We start from the raw sequence: 12,287 nt of genomic DNA on the forward strand, positions 1-12,287 counted from the left end.
TGGGGTGCTTTGCTAATATTTTTCACTATGACATTATTATTTTTAATGTAGCTTGCAATAAAAGGGTTTGAAATGCTAATAAACCTGCTAATGCATGAAAAGATATTTCGCACCCATATGAAATTTCCTACCCTTTTAAGTTGACAAATACTTCCTCATTTCTTTGTGTATATTTCTCCATTTCCTCTTCATCATTATTTTCTAAGGGAAATAATCTTATTTCTTGAAATTTATGTCATTTTGACCATTTGTTTTTACAACCTAAGAATATTCCTTTTACTTTTTTTTCCTCCATCTCCTTCTATGATATTAAAGTAGGTTGAGGTAGGTTTGTCTTATGAAACCCAAAATGGTCTCTACTTCTTGCATATACACCAATGGTAGACTTGTGTGAGCCTTATCTTTGTTCCCAAATTGCCCATATTATGCTTCTAAGTCTCTTATAATGACATGAATGGGCCTTCCTTTTAAATTTAATAGGGTTTTATCTCAAAGTTCAAAGTTGATATGTGAATCCTTAGCTTACCATTCATAATAATTCTCTATTTGGTTTACCCAAGTAAAGACCTTTGTTCCATCAAACCTCTTTAATTCAATATTGGGAAAGTTCACTCCTTTTGGAAACTATCCATAAGTAACTCCATTATTGGAGTTAAATCTACTTTGAAAACTTTTTATTATTATAAAGTTGCTCAAATTGAATACTATTGTTTTTGTGAGTCCCTTTAGTCACATTATCAATTTTAGGGGGCCTTCCATTTAGTGCTTCTATATTCTTTTGTTCCATTTGATCCAACATTCCATTCATAAATTGTTACATATCCTTTTTAACCGATTCTTACATTGGTGAAATATCAACCTTTTTTAACATAGTATAAGCTATTTTTGAACTTGAATATCCAACTTTGAGACTCCATGTTGTATGTCTTCTCTTTCTTCATGAGTCATGCTTGAAAACATTGGAGGTTTACATGGTGATGCCATTCTTGGATGTTTCTTTGGAGGCATTTGAGAAAGTAATAATGCTCCTATTTTACTTCTTTATCATAATTGATGGCGAATTTAGTGCAAAAGGTTATTGGGTCCTAAGGAAAATGGAGTGCCAGAGGCTATAACACTTTGATATATGTGTGGGATCCAACAATAGTACTTGGCCCAAAATATCAATGAACTAACGAAGGAGGATCAATCCTGCCCTTAGCTATACTAATCGACTACCCAAGTACTGAAGAGTGGCCCCCCTGAGTGTTGTTATCTATAGTAGTAAGGCAATCGAGTAACTTATCTAAAGCTAGTTTCAGGTATACTTAGGGAAATTCCTATATATCTAAAGGTATGTGGAAGTGAGATTTTATATATATGTATAGTATGATGCGACACCACTCGAAGAGTTACCAACATATTTTATAGAGGTTTCCAACAAGGTGAAACCATGTATAATTACTGTGCGTATTCTTCACCTACCATAAATTTACCCACTGATCAATAGATCATTGTATTATTTAAAGATGCTAGAACACATCTCTAAAAAAAATAAAAAATAAAGATCTCGTTAACCCCATAAACAATTTTAAAGGCACCTAAACTTCCACAAGATATATCTCATAAAATATAGTGAGTCAATTTTTTTTTTCATATTTCATTTGCTATGTCTCCTCATGATTTTGAAAACTTTAGTGTCCAAAACTTTATCTGAAATTCTTTATAGAAAAAATTTCAAAATGTCTCTTTTAAAATTGATTTTAGCATTAATCACAGACCCTATCTTCCATAGAGTATATATATGGAGTTATAGTAGATCCATACCTATAATTAACTCCCCCATAATATAATATTTCTCCTCAGTCTCCATCATAAATCCACTATAAAAATCCTCACAGAAAAAAACTTAAATAAAAAATAAAAATATCACTTGTTTGAGACTAATTTCAAGATTAGTCACAAGTCCTAAATTCTGTAGTATACATATTTGAAATTACAACGAACCAAAACTTGAAATTTTGATCATTTGTATTTTTCTATTTCTCATCAGCATCCACAAATATTCACTATAAAAAAATTCCCAAAAAATAAGTTATAGAAAATATAAAAAAATCACTTGCTTGAGACTAATTCTATGATTAGTCATAAACTATAACTTCAGTAGGTTATATCTATAAAATTATATATAAAAAAACATAAGATTTTGACCACATGTACTTCACTATTTTACCCAAGTATTCTTACAATTTTGTTTTCTGAAAATTTCTAGAAAAAATGTTATAGCAAAAATTCCAAGATGTCTTGCTTGAGGAGAAATAAACTTAGGATTGTATGCTCTTATACCAAATGTTATGATTCAAGTTCCTTGAAAATGGTAAAATAACAAGAATAACAACCACTGCAAGGGGACATCCTTTACAATTATTCCAATCCATGATATTAGATATGATGATCCTAAGACTATGTCTCCTACTTTTATATTGTTAGGCCCCTATACTACTAGTGTAACCCCTTATTGTTATTATTACAACCCCCTTATTATATTTTTGTACCCATGTAGTACCCATATTGTTACTATTGTGTCCCATAGAAACCCACTATTGTTATTATTGTGCCCTTACATTATTATTGTTATGTCGACTCTGATTATATTATGACTCCTTAGACTCCTATATATAGAAAGGAGGTCTTGTCATTTGTATCATCCAAGAATTGTTCATTTGTGTAATGTAAAGGAGGTTTCCCCCTCGAAGAGGCTGAATTATAAAGCATTGATCTATCTTTTCTATCTTTTTGTGAGCTGGTTTCATAACATTTGGTATCAAAGCTTTGGATTCTAGGGTTTTTCTACTCCAAACAGGTCATCATGGAATTTGCATTATAATTTTTTTCTGTGACGTTTCAGATGCTAATAAAAAACCCATTTGGTTTGAAATCGGTCTGAATCTCTGATCCGAATTTTAGAGCTTTTGGTGCTAAATGCCTGCAGATATGATCTGAGGAAGTTACCTTCCAAATAGGTGACCTGGGGAAAATAGTAATAACTTTTGTTTTGAGCATCATATTGAAATTTTGTAAGAAGTTGCAGAACGAGGATAGGCTGCAGTTTCTTGTATACATTTTTCAGATCCAAAGGTCGAAACAGTGACACGTGGCAAGTCACACAAGTTCGTGCTACTGAACTAGTCTATAATCAGGTCACCATGGGAGATTTGGCATAACCCTTCCTTGGAGAATCCAATTTGGATCAGATTGGTGGCATTGAAAAGAGGACACAGAGGGATACTGCAGGTCGCAATTTCAGAATTGGAAGAACCGAAATTATAGAGTTATATTTGTTTCAAGATCGAGCTCCTAAAATCAAGAAAAGGCGATATGAGGCTGAATTCTAAGGCGTTGATCTATCTTTTCTATCTTTTTGTGAGCTGGTTTCATAACATTTGGGAAACCAAGAAAGATAATCAGCTCTTATGGTATGAAAAAGCTTCTAAAAAGGGAACAAAGAGGTGTAATTGCACAATTATGTTTGCTAGATGTTTCCACATCAAAATCATCTATTTCTCCAGATCTCCAAAAAGTCTTGGACAATCATTCCAAGGTATTTTAGACTCCCAAAGGTCTCCCACCTATTCATGATCATGATCATGCTATTCATATGATTCCAGGAAGTGTTTCTCCAAACATCAGGCCGTACAAATATCTCTATGCCCAAAAGAGTGAAATTGAACGTATGGTTGCAGAAATGCTAGAGGCTGGTATAATTCAACCTAGTCAAAGTTCTTTCTTTGCTCCTGTAGTATTGGTGCACAAGAAGGATGGATCATGGCGCATGTGTCTGGATTATAGGGAGCTCAAAAAGCTCACTATTAAAGATAAGTTTCCCATTCCTATCATTGATGAATTACTGGATGAATTGCATGGATCAATTTACTTCACCAAGTTGGATATTCGTTCAGGATATCATCAAATCAGAATGAAGACTGAAGACATTTCGAAAACAACATTTAGAACTCATGAGGGTCATTATGAATTTTCGGTCATGCCTTTTGGCCTTACCAATGCACCTTCTACATTTCAAGGTTTGATGAATTCCATTTTCAAACCCTTCCTTAGAAAATTTGTGTTAGTATTTTTTGATGATATGCTAATCTACAACAAGTCTTGGAAGGATCATGTTGAACATGTTGACAGGGTGCTACAACTATTGGAGGAGAAATAATTATATGCAAAAAGATCCAAATGTGTCTTTGGAGTACAAGAGGTGGAATATCTGGGTCATATTGTATCTCATGAAGGAGTTAAGGTAGACCCTAGCAAAATTAAAGCCATTAAGGAATGGAAAATCCCCACATCCATAAAGCATCTGTGAGGATTTCTCGGGTTGACAGGGTATTATCGCAAGTTTTTTAAGAATTATGGGAGAATAGTAGCACCTCTAACAACATTATTGAAGAAAGATGCATTTTCATGGACTCCAGAAGCAACAAAGGCCTTCGAACATCTTAAAGAGGCAATGTGCCAAGCACCGGTCTTAGCTACATCAGACTTCACAAAAACCTTTATTGTGGAATGTGATGCTTCAGGAAATGGAATTGGTGTTGTTTTAATGCAAGATGAAAGACCCATTGCTTTTGAAAGTCGTCCAATCAAGGGAGATTTTTTACATAAAGCTATTTATGAGAAGGAAATGTTGGAAATACTACATGCACTTAAGAAATGGTGACCCTACCTAATGTGAAGACACTTCAAGGTAAAAACGGATCATGATAGCCTTAAATACTTTTTCGAACAAAGATTATCCTCTGAAGAGCAACAAAAGTGGGTCACAAAGATGTTGGGTTATGACTTTGAAATCATCTACAAAAAAGGGAAGAAAAATTTGGTGGCAGATGCACTCTCAAGAAAGGATGAGGATGTAGAAGCATTGTTTTGTGCTATTTCTATTAGCCAACTACATTGTATAAACGAAGCAAGGGATGAATGGAAGAAGGACGAAGAAGTGTGGCCACTCATTCAAAAGTTGCAGAAGATCCCAATTTAAACAATATTTCCAGAACTTGAAGAGGAAGGAAAAATCATATTGGAACCTGGAGCAGTCACAGAAACAGGAACCCGACAACTACGAAATTGATCAATTTCAGAGTATCTCATCAAGTGGAAGAACTTACCCGTTGAAGATTCCACATGGGAGGACAAGAATATTCTAGAGAAGCATCAAGAACTACTCAAGCATTGAGGACAACACTTTTTGAAGGAGATGGGCATGTTAGGCCCCTATACTACTAGTGTAACCCCTTATTGTTATTAGTACAACCCCCTTATTATCTTGTTGTACCCATGTAGTCCCCATATTGTTACAATTGTGCCCCATGGAAGCCCACTATTGTTATTATTGTGTCCTTACATTATTATTATTATGTCGACTCTGATTATATTATGACTCCTTAGACTCCTATATATAGAAAGGAGGTCTTGTCATTTGTATCATCCAAGAATTGTTCATTTATGTAATGTAAAGGAGGTTGCCCCCTCTAAGAGGCTGAATTATAAGGCGTTAATCTATCTTTTCTATCTTTTTGTGAGCTGGTTTCATAACATATATATAGGAGACAAATCGTAATATTATAATGAAAGGTTACAAAGAAAGGTTCTAGTTGACCTACTAATATAAAAAATGCACTAATAGTAAATTCTTATTAGGACCTTAACATTGACCACTATCCATGAGCTCCAAAGCTTGTGCTTCCCTTCCAATCCACTTATTCTCAGCTATTTCACTACAACTACATTTTAGGTTAGTGTTGAAAATGGTCTTCATTAGGTCACCTTGAATCAATGCATGAAGGGAATTTTAACAAGATCTCTCCAAACCGTTTATAATAATGGATTTTTACATATATTACCTCAAATTAATGCATGATGGAATTTTACCCAGATTATATATAACAATTGTATTTCACATTAGAATATCCAAACCCATAACTATTAATAGGTTTAATCCTATATTAGCCTAAACCACATGCTCCATTACCAATTACAAGGAATTATAACCCCTAGATAACTTGTACCTTTGCATTGATTTGATAAGTACCTAATCTTCAATTCAAATAAACATATAACAAATAACTTATTAAAATTTGTAAAATATGTCTTTAACATATAATTTCTAAAATTTTCACCACAGTTATAATGATTTTGTAATTTTGATTTTCAAATTTCACTAAAATTGGAGTTAAAATTATCCTAAAAAGACATTTCTATCACTAACTACTTAAAAAATTGTAAACATAACAATCGAAGTGTGTTAAAAAGAAAAAAATAACTATACCAACATAAATAATACACAAACCTCCTCGACACCCATGGGGTTAGGCCTTGCTAGTTTGGCCAACGGGTAGATCTACTTGGATTTTCCCGTGGATGTAGCGGTCACTCAATGTTCGTGAACCACCCTTAAAAAAACATAAATATTAAAAAATGGAACCATTGGTAATTTTTTTGTTAGAAATTAACTTCATTTTATTGAGTATGCTGGTAGTTTTTTCCATTTATGTTAAGTCGAAGTCAAGTGATATCAAATTCAGGGGTAGCTTGTTGAGTTTTCATGCATGATGCTTATGTTGTTATTGATGTCTTGGTTGTTTCTCTTAACAATGTGCTAAGCTTATGATGATTTGGTCATTTGTTGAGTAGCCTATCTTTGAAGGAATTTTGTCTACAGGTAATTGCTCACAAGCAAAGCTCGTCAAACTCAATTTTTGAGGAATAGATAAAGAAGAGCATTATGCAAAGGCTGAATGTGTCGACCAATTTAGATCTGGGGTTGTTGTGAGTTTGAGAAGAGTAGATCTGAAGTGTTGATAATTAGCTTGTTGAAAATAAATTTAATTGAGAGTATATAAGAGAGGAAAAAAAAATGATTGCATGTGGTTATCAAAGAATCAAATAAAGACATATCACAACATAATAAGGATAAGCATATCTAGGAATTAGCCTTTGTGGAAGTGTAATATTTTGATAAAAGAGCCTCAAATCCGAGTATGAAAATTGTTGAAAAATAGATATGATAAGAAGAACGAGTTGGTTCTTGCAAATATCAAGGGATTGAAGTCTCCTTCAGGTTGGTTCCTATAAAGATCAGGGAGTTGGTGCCTACAAATAATGGTACTTGGTTCTTCCAACAAGTGGGTTCATGCAAAGAAAAGAGGGATTGGAGTCTCATGTAGGTTGGTTCCTACACAATTTGGTGTAATTCAAAGTTGTTTCTTGCATTGACTTCATAATCAAAAGAAGATTTGTGGTTTTATCCTATATGGGTTTCCACATAAACATCTTGTGTTCAAGCTTCACGTGATTGGTGTATTATGGTATTGTTGAGTATGTTAAATTGTATAAATAATTATTTAAAATTATAAAATAGTGATATACCACCTCAGTATTTTCCTAGTTTCAAACAATTGGTAATAGAGCAGATTCTTAAGAAATAATCTAACAACTAGAAGGTACATCTGAGACATGGTTAACCATGATGAAAATTTCACCAACAAATCTCCTATATTCTCTGGAACGAATTATACATTTTGGAAGGTAAGAATGAGACTTACATAATGTAACTTGGTGTGGATTTCTAGGATGTAGTATTGAATGGATATAATACACCATATGTATTGGTTGAAAAACATGATAAACACGATTTCTCTTACAATGCTAAAGAAATGAATGCGATCCTAGGTGGTTTGCATGAATTTGAGTTAGTTAAAGTCATGCATTACAACATAACCACATAAATATCGGATAAGTTGATGAGTTTATATGAAGGGTATAATAAGGTAAAGAAGGCCAAACTTCAAGTTTAAATAATGCAATTTTAATCATTGAAGATGAATGAGGACGAGGGATATTGCCAAATTTTTCCTTCACGTGGAATTAAATAGTCAGCACCATAAGAGGTCTTGATGAATTTGTGGATGACTCCTTTCTAATTTAGAGGGTGTTGAAATCTCTTCTTGCTAGATTAGATTCCAAAGTATCAACCATAGAGGAGATTCAAAATATAAACATTAACGTTGGATCAATTGCATGGAACATTGGTTGCCTATGAATAGAGAACCTCAAAAGGAAGGTCTACTGTTTAGTCAATTTAGTGTGTCCTAAATTGCTACATTAATTATCAATCCGAGAGTCATAGACTGATGAAGTGTGGTGCATTATATGTGCAAGACAACCCCTTTCTTACCTTTCTGTTGTTTTCAATTTTTATTTTGTTTTGGGGGTCTTTATCTTCGTTTATCTTCTAATATGAATGGAAATCCTATCCCTGAGTTTTAAGAATACTCTTAGAAGGCAAGTATGGATATAGATTTTAAGGAAATTATGTCTTCTATAATGATTTCTAGAACTTAACACTTCAGAGGGTCTTAGAACATACTAGTGGTGAAATTAATACTTGAACAAGAATAAAAATGTGTTGCTATTCAAATCAAGCAAATAATGAACTACTGATCATGAAACAATTATCTCTGCTGCTGTCTAAATACAAAAAAATGAATTAAGCTACTATACTCAAACAAATCAAAAACTGTGATCAAGTAAAAGTAAAATCAATTCACATCATTCATAGTCTGATACCTCGCCAGGTAGTCTAAGCTATGGCTTTCGGAGATAATGTCAATGATATGAGTAAGTTGATGTCTAATTGCAGAAAAGTAAAACTAAAATCAAATCATATCATTCATAGTCCGATACCTCGCCAGGTAGTCTAAGCTATGGCTTTCGAAGATAACATCAATGATATGAGCAAGTTGATGTCTAATTGCAGAAAAATAAAACTAAAATCAAATCACATCATTCATAGTCCGATACCTCGCCAGGTAGTCTAAGCTATGGCTTTCGGAGATAACATCAATGATATGAGCAAGTTGATGTCTAATTTGCAGAAAAGTAAAACTAAAATCAAATCACATCATTCATAGTCTGATACCTCGCCAGGTAGTCTAAGCTATGGATTTCGGAGATAACGTCAATGATATGAGCAAATTAATATCTAAACTAACTAACAAAGCAAGTGAAGAAGACTTAAGTAAACAAAACAGAACTGGAATTAAAAAATTAAGAAAAGAAAAGTCAGCAAAGAGGCTAATTCCATGTCACTAATTATTGTGAAAATTGTATGAAAATGCTCGGGCCTACTCTATCCTAAAACATACACACATTGATCAGTGTTAACAATATACAAAGCTTGAAAGATCATGTACAGGAATGAAATGTTAATACCATAGAAAATGAAATATACACAGGTGGATAGCTATGAAATATTTGCAATAAAAATAAAGAAACAATGCATAAAACTTTATAACAATAAGGAAAACGAAACCTCAGCATGCAGGGGCCCTCTGCACGGCCTTGGTCAACAGGCTATCAGTCCAAAATTATGCTCACGCAGTCATATAAAAACAGAGTCTTCTTTATAATTCAAAACATAGGAAGAATCCTCTCGTTACCACAGTGGGATTAGTGTCATGGCACAGTAGACTTAACAGAAAAATTACATCAACAACAGACTAACTATATGCGTTTGGAAATGAGTTATTTATAAAAAAAATGCTTCATAACTGTTTTCCTATGAAACTACGTCAATAGAGTACACGTAAAAGACATCGTCCATGAATTTAGCATAATGGTTGCCGAGATTATTCAATCTATCAAAATTGGCTGTTGGATTCGCATCATGGGGCAGTCTACAACTGTCAACATGACCCCAGGGATCTAGGAATGGTCATGAATTCTTCACGTGTTTGAAAATGGAGTCCTATCGCTGTAGGACTCCTCTATTTGACCACTGCTTGACCACCGTTGACCACGAATTTTCTTGATGAATTTAGCTGAACCAGTAGGACCTGATCCATGTCCAGGTCATTCCTGATTTGCCCACATGTCATGTTTTTCCTGATGACACCTGCAACCTGGAGTTTAACAAAAACAACTGTGGAAAGTTGAATCAACTGCGGAAAGTGACTGGATTCTGCAACTAATGAGCAAAATCTAGTTCAAACAGTAAACACAAAAACATAGTTAGAAAACCACTTAAATTCTCTTTTAAAATCAATATGCAATGATTTTGATAGCTTATGAGGTCCAGGTGAGGGGAAAAAGTCTAGGAAAGTGTGTAGGAGATATGTAGTTTCAGGACTCAACATACCCCCACTGTGAAGGTGTTTCATGTCCCCATGCAACCAAAAATTTGACCCTCCTCCTTTCAGTTCATGTGTTTTGAGACCTCTGCCAACACATCCAACCTTATTTTCTTCTTTCTTGGGACCACTGTCATCCTCCGCTTCCTCATTAGGCACTTGAATTTGAGGTTGATGAGAGCCCTGCTCAACCTCCTGTTCTTTTTCTTCAATTTTCTATTTTCTTTTACCCTAGCCCAAGATGAAACATGGTGTTGTTGTGAATAACCTTATCTAACCTGCCCCGTTCTTTCAATGTTTCATTTTCTCTTTTGATGTGTCTATTTAGGACCTCCAGCTCAAAAACTTCTTGTTTTAGTGATTGGATTTGAGCTTCTTGAGCTGTATTAGGCTGGGTAGATGAAGTGCCTTGGTATGTGACAGTTTTCTCCAATGTCTCAATATAATCATACATTTCTTACTGGATTGGATCTATCTCAGGTGTAGTATTCCTTGGGTTGTCCCCAAAATCTAGTTGAGAAGGACTGATCTCAAAATTCGGCTGAGAAGGACTATTTTCAAAATCTGGCTGAGGAATAGGAGTATGGTGTGGGCCACGGCCAGGAGGGAATACTGAAGGTTGTTCTGGTGTTTCCCCTCCTAAATCAATAAAGTCGGGCCCTTTAATTTGTACTTTCCTCAATTTCCCTTTAAGTCTGGAACTTAAATTTTGTGGGCTAGTGTCCTCTTTTTCCCCACTCTGTTTTTCTTTCCCTTTCTTCTTTGCTGTAGCTGACTGTTCCTAAAAGGTAAACTAGTATTTCAGACAATATTTGGTGGTCCTCTTCCGAGGAAGGTTCTGGGGTTTGATAGACAGCCTCAATATTTCTTTTCCCTTTTGATTTTCTTGGCTTCTTACCCTCAGTTCTTTCCTTCCTACTTTCAGACAATTTTTCTTCCCTACTAGTTACTTTAAATATGTTAGTAGGAGTGTCCTGAATTCTAACATTTGTTTTCTTTCTTCTGCTTTTCCTTGATGAGCTGCTTTCAGGTGTTTCATGTGGATCTTGAAAGAAATTTCTAACCAAAAACTTCTCCTAGGTTTCCTTCTTTTCCTTTAATTGTTTTTCAATCAAAATTTTCACAAGGCCGTGATGGTACAGATGGGATTCTACGTCCCCTAGATTCTTTTGGACGGTGATGGACATTTCTTTCAGGCTATTTAACAAAAAGAAGGGCAAATTAATAGCTTGATTTTCTAGAAAATTCATCAGCAATCGGGTGTGGTACATATACATTGACCCGAATCGTCCCTCACATGTAATGAATTTCTGGATTATCAATAATAGACTAGCCCACTTTTCTTCTAAAGGAGAGACATGGATTCCACATTTGAAATTGGTTATATCCATGCCTGTATTTCGTAGGATAACCCTCCATGCTCTCTCGTCAAAGATTTTATTTTTGAACCACCATTCTTCCTCCTGTGGGAGTTCCGTTTCGGCTGCTATGGATGCTTCTGTGACTGAGAATTTAAGGTTTCCAACCTTAGCTTCCATGCCATCAAAAGACCTCGCAAAAGTCTTCGTAACTTGTTGTAGCCTCTGTATTTTTGAATGAATTGTAGCCACCGTGCCTTCCTTAGCATACTTTTCAATTGCGGATACCCTTCCATAAATTTGGGCCCTTCTGGTTCTGCTCTCAACAGAGGACCCATTCCTTCCGCTGCTTTAAAATACCTCTGCGTGAGTGATAGATTGACAGAGGTGAGACAGTTGCGCTTGCGAGGGATGTAGAAGGACTATGGAGAAAAAACTAGTAGTCGTAAATGGAGGAACAAAGAATAAGTAGCGAAAATGAGTTCACAGAATGAAGGCTAGAATGAGTTCACAGAATGAATGCTAGAATGAGTTCACAGAATGAAGGCTTATGTGAGCAGACTAGAAATATAAATGCAACTTCGATGGAGCAGTATGGAAATAGAGTGAACCCGACAAAGTTTTGAACTAGACGGCTACGGAATAGATGTTAGCATGCTCACAAAATGGCTGCAGAATTTGTGTGGTAGGAAAGAGCCGTGACAAAATCGATCACGTCCTCATAATTACCCGGTTTAACAGATGGAGTGTCAAGGTA

Source organism: Pinus tabuliformis, chromosome 4_2 (genome assembly GCF_031772625.1).
Source record: "Pinus tabuliformis cultivar Carrire ecotype Pingquan chromosome 4_2, CPIR1, whole genome shotgun sequence".
Classification (NCBI taxonomy): domain Eukaryota; kingdom Viridiplantae; phylum Streptophyta; class Pinopsida; order Pinales; family Pinaceae; genus Pinus; species Pinus tabuliformis.